Source organism: Taeniopygia guttata, chromosome 3 (assembly GCF_048771995.1).
Source record: "Taeniopygia guttata chromosome 3, bTaeGut7.mat, whole genome shotgun sequence".
Classification (NCBI taxonomy): Eukaryota; Metazoa; Chordata; class Aves; order Passeriformes; family Estrildidae; genus Taeniopygia; species Taeniopygia guttata.
The window spans coordinates 10,769,563-10,797,185 of NC_133027.1; the positions used below are offsets into that span (position 1 = coordinate 10,769,563).

At 37.9% G+C, this 27,623-nt stretch overlaps 1 long non-coding RNA gene across 2 annotated transcripts in view; it reads left to right on the top strand.

The window, feature by feature from the left end:
* LOC121469659 (uncharacterized) overlaps nucleotides 1-27,623 on the top strand; it is a 319,414-nt gene that overhangs the window by 96,205 nt on the left and 195,586 nt on the right. The window lies entirely within an intron of this gene.

Genomic DNA, 27,623 nt, shown 5'->3' on the forward strand with positions numbered 1-27,623 from the left:
TCTCCTCTCCTCTCCTCTCCTCTCCTCTCCTCTCCTCTCCTCTCCTCTCCTCTCCTCTCCTCTCCTCTCCTCTCCTCTCCTCTCCTCTCCTCTCCTCTCCTCTCCTCTCCTCTCCTCTCCTCTCCTCTCCTCTCCTCTCCTCTCCTCTCCTCTCCTCTCCTCTCCTCTCCTCTCCTCTCCTCTCCTCTCCTCTCCTCTCCTCTCCTCTCCTCTCCTCTCCTCTCCTCTCCTCTCCTCTCCTCTCCTCTCCTCTCCTCTCCTCTCCTCTCCTCTCCTCTCCTCTCCTCTCCTCTCCTCTCCTCTCCTCTCCTCTCCTCTCCTCTCCTCTCCTCTCCTCTCCTCTCCTCTCCTCTCCTCTCCTCTCCTCTCCTCTCCTCTCCTCTCCTCTCCTCTCCTCTCCTCTCCTCTCCTCTCCTCTCCTCTCCTCTCCTCTCCTCTCCTCTCCTCTCCTCTCCTCTCCTCTCCTCTCCTCTCCTCTCCTCTCCTCTCCTCTCCTCTCCTCTCCTCTCCTCTCCTCTCCTCTCCTCTCCTCTCCTCTCCTCTCCTCTCCTCTCCTCTCCTCTCCTCTCCTCTCCTCTCCTCTCCTCTCCTCTCCTCTCCTCTCCTCTCCTCTCCTCTCCTCTCCTCTCCTCTCCTCTCTCCAAAAAAAAAAAAAAAAATCGGCTCCAAGCCCATGGATAGTTGACAAATTAGCACATGTTTTTGTCCCCAGGAGAGAAAGGAATGTGTTTATCCTAATTTTATTTTAGCTCCTCTCTGTTTAGAATGTTTTGACCAAATCACACTCCTAATATCTGACCTCTTAGTTTCTTAACTTAGATTTCATTTTAAATGCATACTGTGTTTTGAATAGTTTTAAATGTTTGGAAATATAAATCAGTGTCTGATAAGTCTGTGGGCAATCAGATCACATGAAGAGGAAAATACATATCTTAGGAGCAGAATTCTTTTATTCTTTTATTCTTTCTTTTATTCTTTTATTCTTTTATTCTTTTAGATGGAGAAATACACTGGAGATTAGAAACAAACTTGATTTGAATAAAATTAGAACTGACATTTCCTTTAATTTCAAACTTTTTTGTGTTTCTGATTTTCCATTTTTATGAAGGTTTTTATCTTTTTTTTTTTCTCCCTTGGATTTCCTGGTTTTGGTTTCAAAACAGAAATAGCAGATTAACAAGGGACAAGACTGTTTTCAAGATTTCTAATCTCAACTGAAGCCAAACCAGTCTTACATTTTGTATATTCCCAAAAATGTTTGAATTTTACGTTCAATTTGATAAAGCATCTGAATAATTATTCATTAATATTCTACTTACAGCAAACACGCTTCCTTCACCCTCAGGTTGAAATTAAGCATCCTTGTTTCAGAAATTGTCTAATCTCTCATTGGAGTCTTTACATAAATTAAATCTTATTTGTATGACTAAGACAAAAAAGAATTAATGTTTTTGTGATCAGAGATGATCATCACAAGGTGAGCTGTTAATTCACCACCAGAGGGCATCCACATGGGAAGGAATATGAACCTAATGAAGTTGCAATAGAAGAATTAATAACAATTATTAAATGAGGTCAGCAGATGTCAAACAAAGCACGTTCACCACTTCCTGCCAAATTTTACATGTGTAAAAAATTAAAACAATGCCTTAGAATTAAACAATCTTCAAACAAATTATCAATCCCATATTGAGGTTTTACTTAGGAAATAATCTCTGGATCGCCAGAACCCAAAGTTCTTATGTTTTTAACCACTACAGCTTCAAGAAGGCTCCTATTGATATTCTCCTGAATAAGAGCTGACAGAATATTGACCAGCTACTATATCACTCAACTCACAGACGTGTCTGCAACTACTAGATAAATGGACTTTTAATTTTTGGCCCCAGACAATGCATTATGAGGCTGCTAGGATGTTGACAGAACTCTTTGTAAAAAAAAGAAAAAAAACAGAATGTGGGAAAATTATTTTCAGCATATCACACAGCTGAAAGTAATAGCTTTTTACACTCTGTATTCCATAAACTGTGTGTTTAAGAGACCAGGAATGGAATGACAGGGCAATGGTTTGGGCCCAGAATATAATTTTTCCAAAAATTATTTTGAGGAAAGCATCAGTTGCCTCAATATTATGAAATCTGAAGACTTTTGAAATCTTCTGATTTCTAATGAATTTCAGGAAGAAACAGGCCCAGGGTTGCTGGGTTTTCTATTTTTTTAAAGAGTGTGTCCCAGTAGGGTGATGAGACATCAAAAAATGTGCTATATTTCTTACTAGATTCTTTCTGCCATATAGTCTGCTCCCAGGGATATTAATATTTTGGAATGTTTTGCAAATGGTTTTATATTTGCATGATTGCATTCTAAGCACTAAAAGTAGGGAAGAGTTCTTTAATCTCCCACTGATTTTGTAGACAGTCATCATTACTGTCAATATGCTGAATAAAGAGATGCCAACATGTGATGTCTGGATTATTTGCCCTTTCTTATCCTACACAATCAGCAGATGATGAGGTGTTATGCTGAAAGCAACACTCAAACTGACTCTAAATATATTGTTTATGCCCTGCTTATATTAGCTTCATTTTACAAATGAGTCCTAATCTTTGAACTATTTATGAAACTTCTTTTGGGAGTCAGTTCTTTCAAATTTGAATTGTGCTTTAAGGAAGAGGATTTAACTTGAGGGCAATGGTGTACCAGAGACAGAAAGGAGTTATTGGGTTTTTTAAGAGTGCCAAATAACCCTCAGTTGTTATACTAATGGTACATAACTTTGCAGAAGACTGCAAGCAAACTTGCAGTCAGAGATAAAGAATGAATAACTCTTCTGTTCTGTATATGAAAAATTGTACAATACTGCAGAAATTCTTACTAGCAGCCAAGTCTGATGATATGTCTTAGAAGAATTAGTTTAACTGATGTGGAATCACTATAACCTCAAGGCTTCAATAATTGTTTAAAGATTTAAGTTTCACAGTTGGTTTCATAAGCCAGAATAGTCAGCGTCCAGGTTTGTGGCTGAGTTGTGAAAGTTAACAGAACACTGTCAGAACTCACTCTGAAATATTAAATTAAAGTCATGGGACTGGCAGTGAAGATTTTTAAGCAGGGTGAAAAATTTTACCTGTCACAGTTTAACTAGTGGGGAAATCTGCAGACTCTATAGGAAATATATTTCAACTGAAACACAAATTTCTTCTTTTCTGAGTGTGTTGGTGCAGGCACAGATGCTAACTGTGATAAACCTGAGCAAATAAGCACATTCTAGAAACAAACCCTGAAGTAAACACAGGTTTTTGCATGATGACATATAAGCTTGAAGAGCATATGGCACCTATGAACTGAGGAGCATATCTCTGCTCTTTAATTTGATAGCATTGAAATGGCCTTTTTAAAATAAAGTATGGCTTCATGCAATTAGAAAGATCCAGAAGGTTCTCTTGTCTCAAATAGCAACTCTGAGATGTAATCAACCATTAATAATCCAGGAGTTACTTTGTCAGTCTCCTGTTGGAGTGAGAAAGCAGGTCCACACTATTAATCATCTTTCTGTACCAGTAAATACAATACTGTCGAGTAACTGAGCTGGTATCAGTGAAATTACTTTATTGCTACAGATTTTTTTTTGGACTGCAAAGGTTAAACATTAAAGGCTAAACTGTCCTGAGATCCAAAGGCTGGAATCTACTAATGAGAGCAGAGGAAACTTTGTGGCAGCACAATTCAAACACGTCTTTCCTCCACCCAAATGGACCAAACTGTAGGATTCAGATTGTCAGACCTTTGACAAGCTTAGGGCTGAGTGAGATCTGTCATTAGTCAGCAGAGGGAACGCACATGATTAGCTTCAGCTAAGTTTCTGTTTTGAACAGCTAAAGTTAGATGAGAGAAACCTCAGCCTTGCCATACAGCACAGAGTTTTGTCAGGTACAGTAAAAAAAATTAGTTCCCTAGTCAGATTATTCCTGGAGCCTAAAAAGATAGGATGTGAATTTTTTTTTTTAATCTAAAGCAGTTTATATTAAATAAATAAATAAACAAAATGCTATGTGTTGAGATTCTGTAAAGTTAGTTTGTGTCTGAAATGAAATAAAACAAACATTGAGTGTTTCTTACAATGGTGCTCACATTCCATGCTAAGTTCTACAGACCCTAAACCAGATGGTGAGGCCTTTCACAGTCAGATATGCCACACATCAAGATGAGGAAAGTGTTTTAATTTTCAACAGACAGAGCTGATGACAAAGAAATAAACTACTGTAACAGTTGTTCTATAGGTCTGATGTTTTGAAGACAAACAAGAATTTTCAGATTTAACAAAATTAAAGTTGTTTCACTGCTGGGACATTTAATCTAAGATAGAGAAGAACTGATTCAAAAGAGACAAAAATAATCGGGAAAAAAAAAAAAGGAAAAGGAAATTAAAACATTCTCCTCAAACTTTTCTCACTTTCAGAACCAAACTGCAACCAAATATTTTTGAAGCTCTAGAGCAAGTAGAAAGAGCGCTTTTATTATGACAATAGTAATTGTCATCAAGGTCTGAAACTGTAACACCACAAAAATGATGCTTCTGGCCAGAACCTGAAAGGTAAGTGCCAGAAATCTCACATGAAATGCTGGTTTTCAGGAGATTGCCAATTCAAACTGGAGATTTGATAGGTTCAGATAATTTCATAATAAACATTCAGAATTCTGGGCAGTTATCTGAACACAACTTGCCCTCTGAACCTTTCCATTCAACTTTCAGAATGGAATATCACATCTATAGGCTGTAGAGAATAAATTATCAGGGGTGCTGTTATCACAGGAGTATAGTACTCAAAGAGGAACAAACAGACAGCAACATCTGAGATTTATTTACCAGTGCTTTTCTTTTCCTCCCATTTATGGTCTCCATATTTTGCAGAATGTCTGCATTTGGAAGACATTTTTAAATCTGAAATTTGTTTACAGAAAGCAGGATTTTAAGACAAGGACTTCAGTGGGGTGTGAAAATACATTTTTTAACCATGCTGACAACAAGAACATGGATTTTTTTGCTCAGGCCTGTCACCTGCAGTCTTATATACATTAACATTTTATTGTAGTTTCAGATTTGCCCAATAGTACTTTCTTTTTCCTTTGAGCTGATGAAAATCTCTGAAATGAAGAGCTCAGGCAGGTTTCTTCTGCATAAAATAACATTGGTTTTCTTGACACTCAGAGCCTATGTTAAACTACCAACCTCCATTATATCACAACATCAGATTTGTTTAAACAAGTTTCCACCTGCACAACAAGTCCTTTTACTGCCAGTGAAACACACTCTTCCCCAAGGAGTCCAGAATTATAAATCACCAAAGTGCACATGCTGCTGCTGAATCTGAGGAGTAATGAGGGGCATGGGATGGCCCACACACATAAGGAAAGGAGAAACCAGAGCACAGCCTTAGAATGTAGAAGGCAGTGCATCTAAAGGTTTTAAACACAGCATATTGGATTCAGATATGTGGCTTTTATCTATGAGTTGTGACCATGGCAAGAGCAACCAGTCTCTAAACAAAGAGCCTAGCTTGCATGTGTTCATACACCTGTGCTTTATGAAACAAGAATAAGCTATAACATCGGACTGCTCTGTGTGCATTTCATCATAGCAACAAGATACAATCTTCAAATGGCTGGACAAAAAATGCTAAATTGAGTAGACTAGAATTGGAGAGCCCATCCTGCCCAAGCTGTGTGTTTTTATCACTTGCCAAGTTTACTGATTTTTTTTCTCAATAAGATCTCAGGACCTAGTTTCAAGTACCAAAAGAAAAACCAAAAAAACCAAACCAACAAAAAACCACAGTTCCCAGCTGCAGTCCCCATTGGTAACAGTAAATTGCTTTCTGTTGCAAGAAACTGTAATGCCTGTAGTCTCCATTTCCCCCTGCCTCCTTCACTGTTCTGAAGGAAACTGGTGGTCTTACAGCATCCTGGGGGTGGTCTGAAGACCTCCTCTTAGCTGCAGTTGCTCTGGCTCCTGTCTATGCTCCAATCCATTCATACCCAGTTCAGTGCCACCCACAGTGAACAGTTGCATGTGAATATCAGAAAATCCTCTGAAAGATGCCAGCTCTATCTTCCTTTGATGTGCCATATTAGGTCCTAATGGGCCAATTTCTTCCCTTGCACACATGCAGCTCCTGCTGATTTCAACTGAGGCTGCAGATTCACTACACACAGTGTAATGCTAAGCTGAGACTAACCACAGTTTCTGAATAGAGCTCCCTTCAGTGCAGGGATTTATGTTCTTCAGTCCTGCAGCTATACCCGTTTCTGGAATCTTTTTCCCCAGAAGAGATCCATATCCATGTGTAAACATATTTTCATGGGTACTATTGCAAAAGACTAATTGTGCAAAATACTTCTCACTGCCTGGGGATTTTTCTGTACTATGTTTACAAATTATACATGTAGACACAAGCCTTTTCTAAATAAACTAGCCTGGACACCTACCAGAAATATAGCTAGAATTGTAGGAAGGGATCCAAAATGCAAAACTCACAAGAAGACTGGGTAAAGATTAATTGAATTTATCCATACTATGTTCTGTACTGGGATAGTTGCACTCTTAGCAGTACCTAATGATATAGTTTCCAGATAAATCAGCTTCAGCAAGTGGTATGAATTGCAGACATAGTACAGACCTCAGCAGAGCCATCCCTCAAACAGTGACTGTTAAGCATATGAAGCTATTTGCAGGATTAAATCTTAATTATACCAGAGCTGTTCCACTCCTCCATGCACCATATGTGTAGATGGCAAAGCCAGGTTAGCAGAACATGACATCCACATGCCTGTGGATTTTTTGTTCATTTTTTAATAACTGATGTATATTTTAAGGTAGGATTACAATGATGAGCTGGGTGCAGTTCTGAAAGCAATCAGAAGCAGTTATTTACATATACTTCAGAAAAAAGCACCATATGTTGAACCCAAGGCAGTTTATAAAGTACACAGGCTAGCTGGAATACTTTAGGACAATCCTTTCTATAACTTCTCAAGTTTTTTTGAAAATCATATAAATAGACAGCTGTAAATACTGACCTGAAAGTTTCTCTTGTTGTGTGCACACATGCTGTACTTTTTGCCAAGTATATTGGCACAGGATTATCCCAACAGCAAAAGCTATACTGAATTTTATATAGCAGACACGTACAAAATTTGTACCCACATCACTCATTCTGTAACAGCCTGCAATTAATTTGTTGCAGAAGGATAACAAATTATTCATCCATGAGTGGTAAATTTAATACAGGCTGGAAAATCTGGTGGAAAAATTAAGATTGGGCTATTCTCAGCTAGTTTAGACAGTGACGTTTTGATAAGATAAAGTAAGGCAAGACAAACTGAGACAACATAAAGCAAGGATAGGTGAGTGCAAAGCTAGGTGGAGTCTGGTTGTTTGCAAAATCCCTTAGCACATTCCTGGTAGGGAGAGGTTATTTTGCTACCATCATTGAATTTCTCTGTTTGTACTGCTGAATTCAGATTATCGGCTCAGATAGCATCTGCTCAGATGAAATAGAGGCAGTGTTAGTCCAGTACAGGCTAAACGAGGGGATTAATTGCTCTGTAGCTCCTTGCTCTTTCCTTCTGTGCCTTTTTTTTTTTCTCCTCTGACCTCATGACTTCTCCCTTTTGCAAGGTCATGTAATTCTGCAGAGTTTGTGAAGTGTGCAGTTTCCCCAGCATGCTGATTGCCTTGGTGTTTGTCCCTCAGAGTCATAAGGCCTAAAGCTGTGACAGTCCAGCAGGCATTTTACTCTGCCATGTTTTCTGGCAGAGTGGGAGAGGAACTCTGCCAAAACCATCAGCGAAATGAACTGACTTCACAGAGCTGGTTATTTTAGATGTCATTGAATTTAGGGACAGAGGAGACAAGCAAAAACTGTTTCATCTGGATCTCAGGTTTGTTCCAAAACAGAACTATTTCCCTAAAAATTGTTCCATACAATATTTAAATCCCAATCCCATTGTCTAATTTCAAACAGGTACTGAAGAACTCACAACAGTTCAGAACTGGGGGTAAATGGAAGCTGGCAGTGAGTCCCTAAAACCCTGAACTGCTCTCCTCCTCATCCAGCCAAACCTGTGTTATTCACAATAATATGCTGCGTGGGCTCAGGTTCAATCTGGGGCTCACCTTCCCACCAGGCCTACAACTGAGACAGTTCCCAGCCTGTGCTAAAGCCTGCACTTTCCTGTCTCAGGTGCAGGACTTTGCACTTCTCTTTTTTGTACTTCAGGAGTTTTCTGTTGGCCCTGTACTCAAGTTTACCCGGCTTCCTCTGACTGAATCTCAGCAACTCAGCTTTTCACTGACTTCCCCTCATTTATTATAATCCTCAAATTCCCTGGAGGTATGTTCTGCCTCATTATCTTATTATGGAGTAGCAAACATTGCAGCAATGTTCATGGCACAAAAGGTAAGGGATGAACAGAGGACTCCAGATTCCGAGATTCCCACGCCAGGAAGACACATTCCACAATGTTCAGCCAGATCTTCTTCCCTCTTTGCACACAGGCTGTGAGCCATCTCCTGTCTTTTCTTACAGATAGGCCAGAATGAGTAAGTCATTCCAATATTTAATCATTCTCACTGTTAGGAAATTCTAACGCATTTAAGTTTTTCTAAGGAATTTTTTTCTGCCCTTTTGCAACTCTTTTAGATTTCAGTCTGAAGTCTTAATACAGTATTACATTAATTGGTATGGGAAAGCAACCTCAGATACAGACTATTAATATTTTTCTCCATGTTTTTGAAATTGATATTTGAAAATTTTTATTTGTCTGGAGAGGGGAAATTTTTTTAAAAGATTGCATATCCTTTCTCACTTTATTTGTAATTTTTTGAATTTTGCATTTAAGAAAAATTTAAATCCATTCCACTGTATGAAATTTAGACTATACCTAGAGAGCAAGAAACTTTTTCCAAGTGTGTTTTACAGATCTATATGATTTTCAAATGGTGATGATTGTGCACAATGAAATTGCCTGAGTCTGATACCCATGAGAGATGACAGATGTGAAATCTTTGGAAATGGTTTCAATAAGTTAAGTTAACAAGCTCTCAGCCTACTCTAGACCTCATGTATTGCTTCTCAAAAGCTCTTGGTTTTAGAGTTGAGGAGTATGGTGTGGTGCTAATAAAAGCCAACTCAATATTCCTGTCTCTTCCTACAAAGAAATCTGGTTGTAACGAGTTTAAAAACCACATTAGTGAAAATTTGCTTGCATACTAACTTAAGAAAGAGAAATTATGACCTGTTTGGATTACTGCTGTTAAATGCTTGGTTTTTCTTTCTTCCAGTATTTATTTTCCATATATTTTCACAGCATCTGGAATTGGTACTAATCTTTGATGAGAAAGTCAGAAAAGTGAGAAGGTAGGAATGGTAAAACACTGCAGTATAGGCTTCCCATATATGTTGCAGCTGCTCTGTACTTTTCTGGTGACACACAGCAGCCTTAAATTACTTAATCTAGTTTTATAGCTGTCTTGTATCACTGGGGTAACACAAAACCACTGGAACATATTGGTGACTCTGGTCCTGTGACTATGCTTTTGGCCAGCTTTGACTTTTATTTTTACCTGTGTCATTCAGCAAAAATAATTCCTTTGCCATCTGTCGAGTACATATATGAGGAAGTTAGAGCCTACCTTTGAGAATAAAATGCTTACATTTGTAGCTTTAGAATGAGACTTGAGAGCTCTGCATGCAGTTCCTTATTATCACAACCTTTTTGTGAGAACTTCTGCAAGACATCATTTTCCAGATCATGACATGTGAAATGACTGTGGAACTTTTTTCTTTCATCCTTTTTATGTCCCATTTACTTGCATTAAATACTGACATACAGCAACAGTTTCCTGGCATGTATCTGAAAAGCACCCAGCACAACACAGCCCTAATTTGTGATGAATTTGTGAAAAGAAAAAAGAAAGAAAGAAAGAAAGAAAGAAAGAAAGAGAGAAAGAGAGAAAGAGAGAAAGAGAGAAAGAGAGAAAGAGAGAAAGAGAGAAAGAAAGAAAGAAAGAAAGAAAGAAAGAAAGAAAGAAAGAAAGAGAAAAGAAAGAAAGAAAGAAAGAAAGAAACTTAACTATCCTTAATTCATGCTTAATGGTACTTTAGATGAGGCACAGGGAAGAGACACTTTCTTTTTCCTGGTTGCTGCGTTGAACAGTGTGACTAGAACTGTTCTTATTTCCTCCAACATGCTGGTAGCATTTTCTATTCTACCAGCCAAAGAAACTGAGGCTCTGATAGAATCCTGGAACTGTGCAACCCCTGGCTTTTTTGCCAAAATATTTTCAAGGTGTTGCACAGTGGTGAAAAGTAAATTTTGAAAATTATTTTTTCCCCCACTGCTAAAACTCATCCACTCACTCCCAACATAAACATTGCTCATGTCTCAGTCACTCTCTTCCTTACAGGCTATTTAATGAATCAAAAACAAAACCAAAAAAACCCCAGGAGGCAGCACTCTCCATAATTCCTCACAGTCCCCAGCCAGCACCTACCTCATCAGTGGAGTTAAGTCTGAGAGGTATTGTTAAAATCTTATTTCATCCTTTTGAGACTTGGATCCAATTTAGTCTCCCTTTGCATGTACTTCCAAGTCTACTGGGACTGCTTCAACATCAATTTAAAAAAAGAAAAAAAGAAAATGACAAGAAGAAAGGAAAAAATCTCTAAACCCCCTTAGTAATGTGGGAGGTCTCAGCTATTCCAGTAGGGCTCTGAGATGTTGAGTGTGCTCATTCAGACACAAATTTTGGCAGTTTGCCATCACTAAAGAACAACGTGGGGTCCTGAGCTGAGTACCACCACTGTCCCTCTGCAAGGGTTTGAGAAGGGAGGTTGTTAGAACAGGCAGTGTCAGTTCAATCCCGTGTGTCCTGTAGAATGACAAGATGCTTTCCTCTCCCCTGTCCTGCTTGTGTGTGCCCATGTTAGTGAGCAAAGGTGTAGAGCTGCTTTGGTCTCTCTTCTGTTCAGAAAGTGCTGCTTTTGCTGGCCAGGTGGGCAGATATTTCTTTCCAAAATTTCCAGTTGCACTATATGCCTTCAGCCAGGTATGAGTATAAGTTGTGTACATAACATTTCCATTCATTTGTCGTCACCCCTCTCTGAAACTACCCGTTCAAGAATCATATTTTTGATTGATTGCACCAGCTCTGCGTGCCTAGCTCTCTTTTTTAAAATGTTCCACCTTGATCCGTTGTTTATTCCCAATTCACCTATGAACAGACTCACCTGTTGTACACTGAAAAGTCTGAGTTGATGATGAAGACCTGTTCTGTAGAGCTGTTCAGAGGAGGCAAATTACATGGCCATTATAAGCCAGTTGCATGAAAATCCTTGCGTAAACATCATGTAAGTCAGTGAACAGAGCTCCAAGTTGGCACATTTTCTTTTTAGGTAATGGATAACCCCGCATATAACTACTAGAGTGTTCCCTGTGAACTAATAATGAGGAGGAAGCAAAGATCATATTTGGATTTAGTACAGCCAAGTGTGAGGGCAAGAGTTTTATTAAAGGAGTTCAAACAAAAGGGCAGGCATGACCAAGATGTTATGCCTAAGGATTTAAATTTAGTTTCCTGTATGAGTATGCAACGTCTGCCAAGAGGCAAATTGTTTCCAGGGTAACACTTGAAAAGAGTGATCGTATATCCCTTAGAGTCAGGCTGCTGAACATTTGTAGAGCAGGACACCACCATGACTTTGTGCTTCAAGTTTTATGCAGGAGCTCTGCTAACTGAAGTGTATTAGGGGGGTATGTCATTTACAGAACTTTCTCTTTTCCCTGTCACTTCCCAGGAGAAGGGCCACCATCAAAAGACTTCCACCTGGAAGTTTATTGTTCAGGATACTGCTGAGTGAAAATACAAATGTCTATATAAGAGCACCAAGGCTTGAATTTTCAGGGGAGACTGGTGTAATTATACATTCAGTTCCCATGTAACTTTATCTGTCCAAGGTTTTCTTGAATCCCAGTCTAACACTAAGAGTCCATGGCACTGTGAAATGGCTGAAAGACTGATAATTCTGTGCATCTGATGTCTAACCACTTAAACTGTGATCTGATAACAGGAGTCCTTTATTGGTTTCCTATACAATAACAAGTACAATAAACATTGTATTAAACATTATTTTTGAAACTAATGCGGACATGTTCATGAAGGGTGGCTCAGAGGAGTCCTGATGGTGACTAGTTCCATTTCTAATGCATCCTGCTCTTTAGTTTGAAAATATTGCAACGATTTCATATTCATTTTCTGGAAAGAGGAAAATAAATGTTAAAATATCTTTGCACTCAAGGTATATACTACTTTTTATTTGGGGTCCGATTTCTGGTATCTGAGGTGGCTGAGATATTTCCTGATTTTTTTTTTTCATTTTTTGATAGTTTAAAAAAAATAAGGAGTTTGAAGTCACTTTATGTTTACTTAGCTAGAGAGATTTCCAGTCTTTTGTTAAATTGCAAAGTTACATGGTTCTAAATTAATTCATTCTGAAAATATCAAATTTAACTCAATCTTTGAGTTAAAAACTGAAATAATTCATCCTCCAAAACTGGCATCAATTAGGAAATATTTTGGTTTCTCAAACTGAGAAAAAGAAAAAAGCTATTCTATTTTATTGACCTGGAACTGGTTAAAGAATTATACAAGCTGAGTGAAAAAGTTAGAATATAAAAAAAAAAGGAGAGTGGCAGGACATTGTACTGTGTTGCAGATATCCTGTTGTAAATACACCGATATCAATTTTCAGGGTTGCATTTTTCTTCTGTTAATGCAGAATCATTTCTCTCTTGGGTGGCTGGGAGAGCGGTGAGCAGTTTCTAAATGTCAGCTCATGCTTTTCTGCTCAGTGGAGCATACTTATTTCTGCCTTCCAAGGTTGATTTAGACTTTATTGAGAGAAACTTTTGTTTTGAACCAAAGCTAAGAAGTTTGGCTTCCTTCTGCTTAAAGCTGAAATACCCAAGATCCTGCTCTCCTGTAAATACTGAGGTAACTTCTGCTCTGAGAGCAAAAGTGTTTAAAGGACATAGCTGGTTTAAAAAGTCTCCTTTCTCAGGCATTTGATTGAGAGAATGGGATGTGGGGGAAGGAGGGTTTGATTGTTTGTAGTTTTACGTCAGGAAGTCTAGCAGAAGCCACTGCAACATCTCATAAAACATTGTGCAGCTGTGTGCAGACCTCGGGGTGCACAGATGCGTGTGTATTATATTACCTTGGAAGGGGCACAAGCTGAACTTTTCGATTTTGACACCCGACGGCATCCAGCAAAGGTGAGGTCTGCTACTTGTGCCTTAGGTTTTCAAATTAAAACCGTGTGTGCAGCAGTGCTCACATGACATGTATAAATGTATAAATGAGGGCCATTAAGTAAATGCATTTACACATCATTTAAATGAAACAACACACCTAACCAGATGGATTCCTAAAATGAGTAATTGTGTACTGCTATTTCCATAACTTTTGCTTTTGCTGGGATACCCTCACTTCTCTGGTATGTCCATCACTTTGATTTGAGCTTCCAGGTTGGTGGACAGGACCTTGCTTCTCTGTGTTTTCTGTGAAGATTTCCACATTATTATGTGCAACCAGGAGTGGGATTTTTCTCACCTAAGTCTCACCAAGCCATCAAATACGGGGACATCTAGCTTTGAGCCTGCATTTTGGGCATCTTCATTAGCCAGTGGAAAGAAAAAGATTTAACCCATCCAAAGATATATATGACCCAGATCCACATAGTCCTCTAGGTGTGCCCATCACTGATTTTTTATGATAAAGAGGATCTGCACAACTGACTTGGACAAAGTGGCTGCTTTTCAATGCAAACTGTGAGATAAAAGTGAGCTTATAAAAAAAAAGCATAGAACTGAAAGGAACGCAGAAAGGTAGAAAAAAGACAACATTCAGGGACTTTTAGGAGACACTGAAAGCTTTTACCACATCTCTGCATACAGCAATTTCTATAGCATTTTGTTCAACTTTCCATGAGAAAGTCTTTCAGCAGTGCTGCATTTTATTATGGTTTCCAGGATGGCTGCCCAATTTAAAACAGGAAAACCAGGTCTCAAATCTTGACATGCATGGAGGAGGACTCCAGAAGCCAAATTCTAGCTACATGTCTGCAACAGCTGGATAAAACTACCAGATAAAAAATAGAATGTTAACTGGTCTACAATCCCTCTATTAAGTCAGACCCAAAACATGCTAGCGGTGTGCAGTATAAATTCTTGGTTTTTAGTTTTTGTTGTCTTTGTTGTTGAAAACTGGTGAAGGTTTCATGCAAATATCATCCTCCATGCAGATAATCAAAATACATTGTCTTTGTTTCTGTTATATCAATTTTCATTCTTTTTTTAACCTCCACAGATGGTAAGAGAAAAAAAAATAATGCCAGCTTTTCTCAAAACTTTTTTTTTTTTTTTTGCCTTGCATTTCAAAGTGCTCTACCAAGGTCAATATCATTATTCCCCATTTTTCATATGTGGAAATTGAAGCATTTATCTGTGAAGAGGCATCCAAATATAGAACTTGAATATTAGTTTCCAGTTAAAAACAGAAGATGATGGTCTTTTCAATACTATCTCCAGCAGCTGAAGTGGATCTTGGGGAGTACTGGTATGCTAATAGCAGTGCATTTAGGAGTTCTGGCACAAGGAAAAAGAATTCTGCAACTGTCATTCATTATTTTGACCAATTTTGATCTCATGGATATTTCTCTTTGTCACTTGGACATTCCCGACAGCTACAAAGAGAAGTGTTGTGTCTTCTGGACTGTTTATCAATTGGTTTTTTGTGATGATAAAGTGAATGCTGAATAATTGTGAAAATACAGGATATGTGTTCACATGTACATGCAATGTGTGTAATATAGGTGTATGTCTGTCCTTTGAGCAGTTGTTTGGCTGTGGTTTGGGCTGCATCTGTTAGCAATGAAAAATATGTGCTTTCTCACAGACATAAAATTCTGGGCTGCTTAAAGGTGAATATTTTCATCAGATCTCTCCCTATCCTGTAATTTATAATCAGTGGAACTAGTGAGCAGTGCTCTAAAACCATAAAAAAAGATAGAAAATAATCATGAAGGGAGAAGTTTGTAATGTTTGCCAGATGAAAATCCAGAGTCTACATGCTTGGAATTTATATTGGTGACCCCTGTTACCTTCTTCAACAACACAAGAAGGAAGAAGATAATAAGCTTATGTATTGAAGAGTAAGTAACCAGCAGTGTAATGGGTCATAATTCTATTAAAGTGTGTGGACAAGGTTTTACAATTAATGGCCAAGTTTATACACATCCTACACGTTCTGTGGGATACAGCAAGGGAGCTGAGTCAGGGGAGGGAAGTTTTGCAAAGTATGTCAGAGGACAGATGTGAAGAGCTGAGGGAAGGTAGCAAAACAATACCACCCAGTCATCCATCTGTGAAAAGGGAAAAATCTTAAATGAAGGATCCTTTCTAGGCTTTAAATATACCATATATAATATACAGCCTTGTACTTCCTGTTTATGCTTTGTCTGTTTTATGACCTCAGGAGGATGAGTCAGTCAATGTAAAAATGGAAATGCTTTGCTGGAGAAAATTCTGCTCTTTTCATGTGATATGAATACTTTGATATTAATTTCATCTGCCTTCTATTCCTAATAGGACTGCAGAGCACTTACAGCTCTTGGGGGCACTTCCCAGGACTCCCTGGCTGTATCTATACAAGTTCTGTGTAAAGGTTGTTCTCTGGCTTTGGGGTCAGTGGCACAAAGAGGTATCAGAGGACAACAACCACACTGACTCTGGGGAATCCCTGGTCCATGCCTCCCATGCCTACTTCCAAACAGCACCCAGGGACTGCTCACAGAAGGGCCAATACTAGACACTGTTTAATTTATTTACTTAATATATGTTTCCTGTTTTGCTCTATCATCTATAACACAAATATTCCCACACCTCAGTCCTTGAAGCCGAAAGAAAAAGCAGTGGAAAATGTCTATTATTTAGAGAAATGACCTGTGTTCTTGTTAATAGGATTGAGATGATGATGCATATCTTCAAAATGAAGTCCTGCTCTATATTGGCAATACAAAGCTAACTTAAAGGGGTTTATCAGTTCTGACTCTTACCATTACTTCTGTGCTTTTAGGTGTAGATTTGGGGACTTATGAGCTCTATATCCAGTGCAGAATTTTCTCTAATGATTTACTTAGGTTGACTCTCAGATATTATTTCTTCTCATTTATGAATTGAGCAGCTTTATTTTTTCAAAGTTACTATGCAAGACTAATAATGAAGATACAAGGTTGAATTTTTAGTGTCAGAATTTTTAGAGATTATGGTAAGATAAGAAAATGGATTGTTTTCATTAAATAATGATTGCTGATTGTGCAGTTTTTTAGTGTTTTGGGGTTATTTTTGTCCTGGACCTTGGTGATGAAAATTTAAACCAGTTTATTTTGAAATTATAGAAGAATTTCTACTGATTTGGTTGCATTTTATATAGCTCTCTATTGTGAGTCTTTCTGGTACATCCTAAAAAGTAAATAATGAGAGGGTCTGAAATACAGAAATCCCCAATCTTTACATAGACTGTGATGTTCACAGGCACTTAAATGAGCTTCTGACCTGACCTCTACCTGAAGCACACAAAGCTCGAAGGCTTTACAACCAAAGTGACTGTACTCAGTACCCCTTCTGGAGCTCTTCCAGAAGTGTCCAGAACTTCCTGCTGTCCCAGGACATATTGTCTCCATGTCCTGGCAGCAGCCCAGGAAAATGTGCAGGTGGAAGCAAAACAGAACGATTCTAGCCCATGGCATGTTACATTAAGTGAATCTATTGTATTGACATATGGGTAACCAGAGATGAAGGAACTCATTCAGTTCAAATAACAACCAGCCCCAACCTTTGCCCACTCAAAAAGTGACCCTAAACCAAATCTTTTTCCAATTTGGATTGGTTCAGAGAGATCAGCTGTCAGGTCTGTCAGCTGGTAGCCAGACATCAGAGAAGACATAACTAATTAGGATATATTCCCTCACCTGGAGATTAAATGTTTTTCTTTGGTTTTTTTTTTTCAATGCAAGTTTCAACTTGCATTAAAACCTCTTCATCTGAAAGCAACATCTTTGGAATGAAAGCAAGGAGGAAAGTAGCTTTTTCCCAGAGAGACCTGTAGGAGTTGAATTTGTCTTAAATAAACATTTTGTCCCTCAGTAAAATTCAGTCTGCAGAGTTACCAACATCCCATCAGAGAACATCTGTCTGAGTTTCATAGCAACTTATTTCTCAGCTCTTTTAGTGAAACTTAGCCTACCTATCAAAATTTGTCCAACAATCAAATGATTTTGTCACTCATGCTGTGAGAGTAGATGTGTGCTGCAAATCCAAAATCTAGAAGTATGTATAAGTGGCAGCTTCAGTGAGGTGCAGTGTATTCTGATGGCTGGAGTTCATGAGGTCACTAGGGAATATGGACAGACCAAAGGACTGAGAAAATTTGACTGAGCAGATGAACTTTGGGCCTTTCCTAAACAGCTTACTGACTGCAAGAACTGGAGTACAAGGTTTCCGTATCTCTCTGAAAGCAAGCACTGGTGCTGAGGTTGTGTGGTTTTTTGCATGTGCTAAAATTGCAGCTTTGAGAGACTTTGCTCTACCATTTATTATTTTCTGACCAGATTTCAGTCTGGTTCCACAGTAGTCAGACAGTGTGCTAATGTATTCAAGTCAGACTGCATTTACACTGCATTTTGATACCAGTGATAACCAGAATGTGGAAAAAAGTTAACACAATGGAGATCAGGACCTCAGCAGGTTTTGAAACCAAGATTAAATATGCTTATGGCTAAAGAGACTATAGGACAACTTTTTGACAGGGTGACTATAAACTCATATGATCCACATGTGTCAGTAAATGATGGGAAAAAAACATTGAATATGACATTTCAGAGAAACTAAACATCATGTATTCAGTTTCTTTTCAGTGTGGATTGTCATTCTGAAAAATCTTAATTACACCTTATGTATGTACGTCCAGAAATTATTTAGCCATGCTGCTGAGTAGGATGATATTTTTGTCTTCACAATTTTTTTTGACACCAAACTTTGGAATGATTACACGCAAATAACAATTTTAAATAATTGGAACAGGAAATATATTTCTGCAATCTATCTGTCAAAGATTTAAGACAACTGGAATGGCTTTCTAGAAAGTCTGCTTTCTGACAGCCCATGCCTCTTTCTTTATTTTTTTGCGCAAATCCAGCTCAAACTTCCCCTTGCTGAGTCAGTCATTGTTCGTAACAGAAATGGCCTGCTGAATCTCACTCCTTAAGTATTCAATGGAATAATAGTCAGCACTTATTTGGCAAAGTGAAACTCAAAAACATCTGAACCAGAAGGCGCAGCAGCCACAAGAGTTGCATGGGGCCTATTTTCACTGTCATGTAAAATGTCTTATACATTTAACGCAATTAAGAATTCTTGGGAGCATCTTCTAAAGTTTTTCTTCCAACATGGAGAAATAGAAGTTGAGATCGATTTCATCTGCCTCAGCTGTGTACTCAGACATTTAAATACCAAAGCATGATGCTTTTGTGGACACCTTACTTGCTACCTCCGAAATGCTAGTCTAGGGAGGGGAGGTGTCACATAATGTGGTATCAGGTCTGTCAGGTATCCTACAGTGTTTCAGAAGGTGCCAAAAGCTTGTGTTTAGGCAGATGAGTCTTTCCCTAGCCTGTAGGAAGCTGAATCTCTCTGGGCATCTTTGATTTTGTTGGTTGCATCCTCACTGACCACTCAGGGTGCTTATGCCCCTAGCCCATGGAATACATGACTATAGGGAGAGTTAAATTAAGGTGTCTGAATTTCTTGTTGAAATCTAACCTTATTCTGTTCAATCATTTGTTCATTGAAAGTAAGAGACAGGTATTTCTACCCATCTCCACCACAGCCTAAGGCCAAGAGATGATTTGGGTCTCCTCTTGAAGGTCCAGCCTCCATTGATGTGAGGTGACACAAACCCTTGCTGAAACACTTTATTTCTTGGAGCTTTAGTGAAAACTTTTAGGCTTGGGAACACAAGTTTCTGCTGTCTGTCTATGTTTCCCTTAGGCAGGTCAGGGCTGAACTGGCAGCTTAGAAATCAGACAATCTTTGCTTTGATGTCAGTGGAAAAGCTTAGGACCTAAGATTTCAAGCTTAGGTAAAGCTTGAAATACTGCAAGCTCAAAACACTTCTTCCTGGATCAAAAATGGGACGCATTTGCAAAAGAGTACCATCTGAACTGAAGGGAACCAGAAGATGTCATACTGGATGTGTATGTTTGCTTCCTCACATGGGCACCACTATTTGCCAGTTTTCGACTCTTTTTCTACCTCTGTAGAGGTCAGGATTGAAGGCACTTGAGACAACAGTTATTGTTTGGACTCAGGTGTTTATTATTTCTTATCAATGTTACAGAATGGCTACCTATCTCTTGTAACAAGGTCTTTTAAGGCTAAATTATCCAATTAAGAAATGACACTTAAGTTATTTTCACTTTTAACCCAATAACAAATTCCTCGAAGTCTGCACTGTGGACTTTTCTGTCTAATTACAAAATATCACCCAAACCCATGAAGAAGATGGAAGAAGAAGGTAAAGACTAACAACCTGCCTCTGCCCTAAAATCTCCATCTTGCTTCATATTTTTTATTATATTCTAAAACCCCAAACTCTAAGTTTTCCACCCTGTGATATTGCACACTTCTAACCAAATACACATCTGTGATCTCAGGGCTATCAATCAATTTTGGAAGCCTTCTCTACAGCCTCAGGTTGAATGCAGTGCTCTCTTGCGGGTCTGTGCCTTTCAGCACAGAAAGTTTAAAATTCTCAGCATCCAGAGTTCCAATATTTAACTAGAGAAAATATAAAAACATTGACCTTGAAAGCATTGAAAGCAAAGCTATTTTTATCTTTCTGTGAGTGCCAGATCTCACAGTGAATGATGGACTTTGTATACCTCAACTCTGGCACACCAGGTCAGTGGAACCTCCTTGATGTTACCTATACTGGACATTTGTCCTTGGAAGGAAAAGGTTTCACATGTAAAACCAGAAATATGTATGGCAATACTCTCTGTGTGCAGTACATCTTGTCTATTTCTCTGCTTATTTTTAATAGAAAACGCTTGATGCTTTCCAGGTATTGTGACTGCTCTTCATCTGGGAATCTCAAAGCATTTTAGAAAGATTAAAATTAACCCTCACTCTGTGTATATATTCTGTGTAAATTTTTATTACAGACAGTTTACAATACTGTCGTATTGCACATACAGAGAATCAGTCAGGAGGTGGAAAGGTGAAGTAAGGTCCAGTTATCCAATATCCTAATTTTACACTTAGAAATCTCAGACTAATAAACAAGCAATTTTTGTGGACAGGGTTAAAGATGCAAGGACCTTCATGGAAGGGCTCAGTGCTTGTCAGCAGCTACTATACTATGGAATGATTAGTGGAGACCACAATTATTATTTTTTATCCTGTAAAAATATATGGGATTATTGGAGCTGAACCTCTGAATTGTTCATATTGCCAGGTTGATAAAACAAACTTTTTTACCAGACTGATAGGTCAAACACCGCTTTCAGTATAAAGCTTTCTTTTGGTATGTATTAAAGCAATCACAATCTATACCAAGCAAAGCTGGAATGTGAAGCATAGTAACGCAGCATACGTTCAACTAATTTTAAGCCACACATTCTAATGCTGATCAGCAAAACTGTACGAAGAAGATTTGCTTTGGCATAATATTCCCCATTAAGTGAAAGAGGGCCAATGAAAAAGTATTTAAATCTGTTTTATTCACATTTTCTTACTGGTATGCAAAAAACTGACGATATAATGAAAAAAAGAATGAGACAATTTTACAGTGAAGGTCTTACAATCCGAGGCCTAGTTATATAATTTTTATTTTGACACAATGTCAATTGTCTTTGATATCACTATTAAATAATTAGCCTTGGGTTGAGAAATATAAAACTTCAAATGGGCACTATGATATTCCCATTTAATTCTCTGAAACGGTCTTAGTGAATAAGGTGGATGGCAGAAGCAAATAAGATGTGTATTACCATGTTTAAATGATGTGAAGCACAGGTCATTTCAAAGTTAACAGATTTTCAAGAGCAGAGGTAGCACTGTAAACATCTAGCTCTTATTTCCTGCATAACACAAGCCAGAGTTCTTCAGATTAACTCAGGCTGTGGAGGGAATATTTCTCCCTTTTTCAAAGTCAAGAATACTGAGTTCAAAAAGCTTATGTCAAACTAGACATGGAGGTGATGGTTTTGAGCTTGTCCATTTCCTGCACAACCTGCACAAGAAAAGGTACAGAAATCAATTATATCTTTCCAAGTCTTCTTCCTCAATTGTCTTATTATAGCAGTGTTTATGATCTGGACTATATTTATTGCATTCTTCACTAGCATAGGCCTTGCATTCCTCACTTGATGTTTGCCATGTGTTGGGCATTACTTGAAATACATAGTTCTGGTTTCATTTCTCCACAGTCACCGGACAATTAACTGATATAATATAGGCAGTTTTTGAAATTTCATTTCAAGCTATCATTTATAAAGGTAACATATTGTTGGAATATTGGTATCAAAAAGATGTCAGCGAAGAAAAGAAAGGGGTAATAAACAATCAAACTGGCACTGAAATCCAACTAGATTAGTAAAATGACATAAGCTGTAACCTGCATTCCTTTTTCTATCCTTTCCTCTACATACTTCCACACGTATCTATATATATATATATGGTCCTGTGTGTCTGTGTGCGTATAAATGGATTCCTGCATCTGATGTAGAACATAAAGGGCTGGGTTGATTTTTTCCAAGATGTGAGAGCCAAGTTTCACTGGTTTGATTTTGTGTGTCCAGGTTTTTCCTGTGGCTATTATTTCTCAGCACCTGTACTTCCACTGCTTCTTGTCTCCTGTAGCAAAGTAGGTCTGTTCAATATCGGAGCAGGTAAAGTGAAGGCTGTGTCTGAAGCCACTGCTTTCTATTTGTACAAGCAATAGGTACAAAGTGGACATTAAACAGGTATCCTGCTGTATACCTGAGCAGTGTCTGTTTCATGTCTTTGGCTTTGGTATATTTATCTTATACCTGCTCCAGGAGCTATTTTCCTCTCTTTTTTCTTTTTCTTTTTTCTTTTTCTTTTTCTTTTTCTTTTTCTTTTTCTTTTTCTTTTTCTTTTTCTTTTTCTTTTTCTTTTTCTTTTTCTTTTTCTTTTTCTTTTTCTTTTTCTTTTTCTTTTTCTTTTTCTTTTTTCTTTTTCTTTTTCTGTTTCTTTTTTTTTCTTTTTTTTTTGCTTCTTTTTCTTCTTTCCTGTTTTACTGTCCTTTTTCAAACACACTTTTTTTTTTTTTTTCCCCCTTAAAAAAGTGATGAGGGATTAATTTGTGCCATCCTAATTTCCTGGTCATCCTGCAAATGTTCCAGTCTGGTAAGATATAAAACAAGCCTGTATTTCAGTTCCATTGACATTTAGATGCCATCCCAACAGATGTGTGAGCACCTCTGAAAACTGAAGAGTGAGGTTGAGGTGGAGCCAGAGGTGATGCTTACCTACCTTTCACACAAGGGGATCTCTGTGGCCAGGACATCCAGGAAAAAGGAAAGCTTTTCTCTGTCTGTTTTTGTTATGTCAATTGTTGAAAGGGTTTCTATCATAAAATACAACTTTTCAGGCTGTGGTCAACAAAATCACATTTTTTTCCATGTTGAATGGGTGAATGCTAAATTCATGAAAGCACACTGGTCTGCTTGCCTTTCCTCACAGAAAGAAACTTTCAACACAGAACCTAAACATTTAATTAAGTGGACTGGGGTTGTTCATCTGAATAGACACATCTAAAAATTCTTTTGGACTCGATTTGACTCAATTTCCCTAATTTAGGCACATGATTTGCACTCAAATTTAAGGTTCCAAATGAAGACATTTGTATGAAATAAGAGACTAATTTCCCTATGTGGTTAAGGAGAAGTGATTGCTGCCTTTGAAGACCCACGGGTGATGATTCTTTTTACCTCACTAAACTGATATGTGTTGATGAACATAGCAGAGAAAGAGAGGAGTCCAGCTGGGCAAGATTATTTGCTAATATTTTTCATCTTGCAACTTGTGACTTCTCTGTTGTGATGACAAAAAAATCTCTTGAGAGCTTTGTATTCTGTTGAGATATTCCCAAGGGTAACAACAACTTTAAATATGTCTTTTTAAATTATATTGTCACCTTTGTACTGGATACTAAGCTGAATAAACCAAAATGTTCCATGTTTGGTTCCAAACATAATTTACAATCATTACTGATCTGTACTGGATTTAATCAGTGACCTAGGAACTTTACCAACAGGCTCCTCAGCTATTCCAGCTAGATCTGGTTTTAGACAAGTTTTATTAATACTAATTGTGGATACTATTTAAGTATCAAGATAGGATGCTAATTAAAAAGGCGTTGTGTTGTCTGATCTTACGGTAAATTTTATGGTTTCTGACTCAGAATCCCTTTCTCTCATATTGTCACTTAAAATATCTCAAGATGCATCTTCTGTAGTATGTCAGATCCATATAATGACAATCAAGTTGTTCCAACACACAAGTTGGGAGAAAAAACCCAGTTTCATTCCACTACTTCAGAAAGTTCCAAATATTATTTGAATATAGGCATCACTCTTCCAAAAGATAATTCAGCTTCAAAAAATTTTACTGGCATAGAAATGATTAGATTCTAGAAAGAGAAGAATTTTTTGTTTCTAATAAATGTATATATATAATTATTCCTGTATGTAAAAAGGGAGTTCAATTATCATCATGCTTTTACCATAAATTAAACCCACACTTCAGAGATTAAGAAAATATTTTTTTAATATTTTGGCACAATCGGTTTATTCTATCTACTTGGATGAAAATTTGCAACGTGCTCAGAGAAAATGCAGAAAACATATATACTGATTTTCAAATTACAGATTATTGTAAAACAAAACTCAAAATCTGTAATTGAGAGAAAAGACCAGATTCTTTCATATATTGCTTGTATGTAATCCCACTAACATCAATAAGTGTGGGAATGAATAACTGAGGAAGAGTTTGGCCCAAGAGGTGGAAACTAGTTGATAGAAAATGCTGAATTAATTTAAAATTTCTAGGGCATGAGCACTATCTTGTGGAATGAAAAGTAGCTGAAAAACTATAAATAAAAGCAGGAGACAAAATATTAAAGTATAGATGTGTGGGAAGGTCTTTTCCTGGTGAGGGACTTTAAGCATCTGTATTCAGTATGGTTTTATTTAACATTTTCTCTAACAATCTAGAAGAAGTAAGTAACTTATTAATGAAAGTCCCCTATGATGAATAAGAAGGTGGAGTTGCAAAGGTGATGAAAGAGAGATAGAAAAAAGGAACCTGGATATAGATCCAAGCTTCACACTGACTGGTAAATTTTGGAACAGATGAGTAGAAATATTAGAATGATGAACAGGAAGAATGACAAAATGAAATTCATCCTGGAAAATATACAAAGGCATCACGTGAAAAATTACAGATCTAATAATCAAAGGGAGCCAAAATCATGGAGAGAGGATTGTAAGTGAGTTTGCGATGTGTTAGATCAAGGAAAATAATATGAATACTATTTGAGGTTCACATGCTTCAAAAGGGAGGCAGCATTTTCTGTGCTGCTCAACACTGTGGAATATTCCAGGAAGAGTGATGAGGGAACTGAGGGCTAGCTCACAAAAGAGAAAAAGGTGCATAAGCAGGAAGCAGTGAAACAGCAGTGATCCAGATCTACCATAGCAATCCCTCCTCCTGGGCTGCCTCCCCCGCAGCGAGGGCAGCAGGCTGAGAGGGATCCTGCCCTCTGCCCTGCCCTGGGGCTGTTCAGCCTGGAGGAGGCTCCAAGGAGTCCTCACTGCACCTTCCAGTACTGAAAAGGGACTTGTGAAATGAGGGAGAGAATTTTATCCAAGGGCAGATTGTGACAGGACAAGGGGTAAAGATTTTAAACTGAAAGAGGGCAGGTTTGGATTAGATATTAGGAGGAAATTCTTTACTGTGAGGGTCATGAGGCACTGCAACAAATTGCCCAGAGAAGCTGCAGATGTCCCAGCCCTGGAAGTGTCCAAGGCCAGGCTGAGCGGGGCTTTGAGCAGCCTGGTCTAGTGAGTGGCATTCCTGCCCATGGCAGAGGGGTTGGCACAACATAATCTATAAGTCCCAACCAACCCAAACCATTATAATATTCTATGATTCCCAAATACATAGCCCACAGTGAAGCAAGAGCAAACAGGTCCCCAAAATACCTTGGAACCTATTCTTATGGTGATGCTATCCCTTGCACGAGGTGCCACTGGCCTCCTCAAATCCCTTTCAGGCTAAAATGTTCAATAATTCTAAATACTGGACTCTGAATATCACTGTGCTATCACAAAGATATTACTGTGACAATTATTCTAACTATTATTTAAGATAGTTATGCCATATCTATTTCTGTATTTTTAAAAATATTATGCCCCACCTCATGAAAATTATGTAGATATTAATGATGTTAGTGATACTTGGTCAAAATTATCAATGGGATAGTGTTACTTAGGTTATATTTACAAGTGTCATAATAATTTTAGCCTAGGAAATGGGCTAAATATGTCGAGCTAGATCTTTAAGGTGCACAAAAAATACTAAAAATATGTTTAAGGATGTTCAGCTTGCCAAGGAAGTTTTTATAAATCTTACTAGATACCTTTGGTAATTGACCCTCGGTGGCTATATAAAGCTCACACAAGAAATTCATGATAGAAAACTGAGGAAATGAATTAAATGGATAAAATTCTACTGCTCTGTAGGCCATTAAAAGTATCAAAGGTTTCTAAACAAGCTCTTACCAGGCATCTGAAATCTTCTGCTGCTATACACCAACTTAAACCTACAGAATAAAAACTTTAAAATCCTACAGGTCTTGCTGGTTACCTACTCAGATTGCATCTTTATTAGTGTTAGAAGACAGAAAAGCGCTTAGCCACATGTTTAAGTTTAATTTTAAGCAAATGCTGGAGTGTTTTACTGATTGGAATGCAAAATTCATGATTTCCTATTATGCAGACTCAACACTGCATATAACAATGTAAGCATTCTTTTCAAATAAAAGACATTTGCTATTCCAGTTCAGTTCTGAGCATTGTTCTACATTTGACAGAAACAAAATAAGTCTGGGAAATAATGTGTTTTGGAAACTTTTTATTCCCTCCAACATCAAGTGGAATTTCTTTTTATGAAATACAACTATTTTTAAAGGTACAAAGATGTGTGAGAGAGATTGGGAAGCACAGCTTTAGCTTGACCCCTTTTGTTAATGCACCCTTGCAAATCAGAAGCAGCTCCAGTGGAATTTAACTATTAGGAAACCAAAAGATCAGAATCACAGCACCAATTTCTTTAAATAGATTTAGAACATCTGTGATGCTGGCTCAAATATGCTAAAATAAAGACAATTTTATTTAACTCTGGCACTGTGACATCTAATAACTCTTCTAGATCATCTAGCCTTTGGGTCAGGGCTGTGCCAAGCCAGGAGTGGTGGCACCCCTGGTGGGATGAGCACACCTCAGCTCTGCCTGTCAGCAGGGTGCAGGTGATGCTGCCCAGGTGACACTGTCCTGTGCCCAAAGGAACGTGCTCTGCTTCCCATCCCTCAGCCATAGCCCTGCCAGGGAAACTCTCACCCCCTCCAGCTGATTCCTTGAGGATCTCTGCACCATGTGCCACCATTTCCTGAGGCTGTATCTCCAGTGCCAAGAATATTGGTGCAATAGAGTGCAAAGGACCAAGAACAAACATAAATGAACATATATTAGTAAAATAAGATGAAGTCATTCAGTTATGTAAGAAAGAAGTTGCTTGGTGATGTTTTTATTGGTATTTGAAGAGCTTCTTCTCTCAGCCATTGAAATTGCAACCAAGTGGGTGTTAGCAGTGGTGGAAACAGTATTTTATACTGACCCTGTGCAGAATCCCAGACATGCATGCAGGGCCTTCCTAGGAAGAACTCCTGAAGGAATGGATTTCAGAACATAAATTCTATATTTTTCTTTTTGTCAGGACTTCTAATTTACATTGTGACTAGGGCTATATTATTTAACCAGCCAACTGAGCAAGAAAATATACTTTTTTGACATAGTCAAAGTTACGAAATATTAACTATGTAGACAAACCGATTGTGACATTCTTTGTGCACAAAATTAAAGAAAGGTATTTATAGAACTGAAGATTGTGCATGGTAATTAATAAAAGTCTTTCCCTTACAAGTGAAGCAACATGTCAGAGATGGTGCTAGGTTCTCTATGGTTTGTTTTTAAGCGAAGTAAATAGATCAGAATTGAAGTTTTCAAATTATTTCAGTTTCTTTATTTTTTGCTTCAGAGATATCAGTAAACAGACTTTTATCTACTTAAATTATTTGTCATGAAGCTCTGCTATGGAAATTCACATTTTCTAAGATGTAATTGATTGGAATCATCTAA